We start from the raw sequence: 977 nt of genomic DNA on the forward strand, positions 1-977 counted from the left end.
GATTTTTGCATTGTATTATTTAGTAAAATAATAACAACACCTTAACAAAACAGCTTACTGGTTACAAAACCTCCTTTTGGTTGCTGACATATGTGCACCAAATAAGCATTAAGATGGCCTAAACATTTTTAGAAAAAAAATTGGGATTCAAATGTGATAAATATTTTTTAGCACCCTTATATTATATACCATATGATAGTTTGTAAAAAAAACAAATACTTAAGTATCTGCCTGTCACCTTGACTTACGATTTCTAAGCAAGTAATTCATAATTTTGTATGTACGAAAATCAAATAACCAAATGCATAAGCAATAATATGAGGCGATAATACTTTTATATTCTTATATTATCTGTTACAAGCGGCCCCATGACTGCGATGTGGCTCTCGATGAAAACAAGTTCCGACACCCCTGCTCTAAAGTGACCCAGCATCTGCCTTCAACCAATAATAAACTTTTCTACTATTAATTATTCCCACTCATCTCACCTACATGGTAATTATAAAATGTCATATTGTATTCAAAAATAATTGGCTACTTAGTTACATGGTTTGTATTTTGTACACTTACCGCACCAAAAATTAAGCAAACTGTGACCCCAATACTGAAGTACGGGGTCACACCATATTGTAGCATCTTTAGTTTCACTGCATTGATATTTTAGCTTTATTCACTTTCTACGTTCATGGTTAGACAATAATAATTATTTAATTCTAAACCCCGAAAGGGAATAAGCGGTAAAAAATGGATGGATGGATAATTCTAAGGGCTTAATGATGAAAAACTAAATTACTACCGGTAAATAACTTGTTGACAGACCTAAACCATATTGGGCACTTGTAGACATTTCTTAGAACAGCAGGTTTATGGTGATTTAAAAGCTGATTGACATCTCGGGGTGACTGTGGTCTCCAACAAAGGTGATCATGAGATTAATACACAGAGTCCATGAGTGATCAAAACATATTTCCAAAACA

This window comes from Nerophis ophidion, linkage group LG02 (genome assembly GCF_033978795.1).
Source record: "Nerophis ophidion isolate RoL-2023_Sa linkage group LG02, RoL_Noph_v1.0, whole genome shotgun sequence".
NCBI lineage: Eukaryota > Metazoa > Chordata > Actinopteri > Syngnathiformes > Syngnathidae > Nerophis > Nerophis ophidion.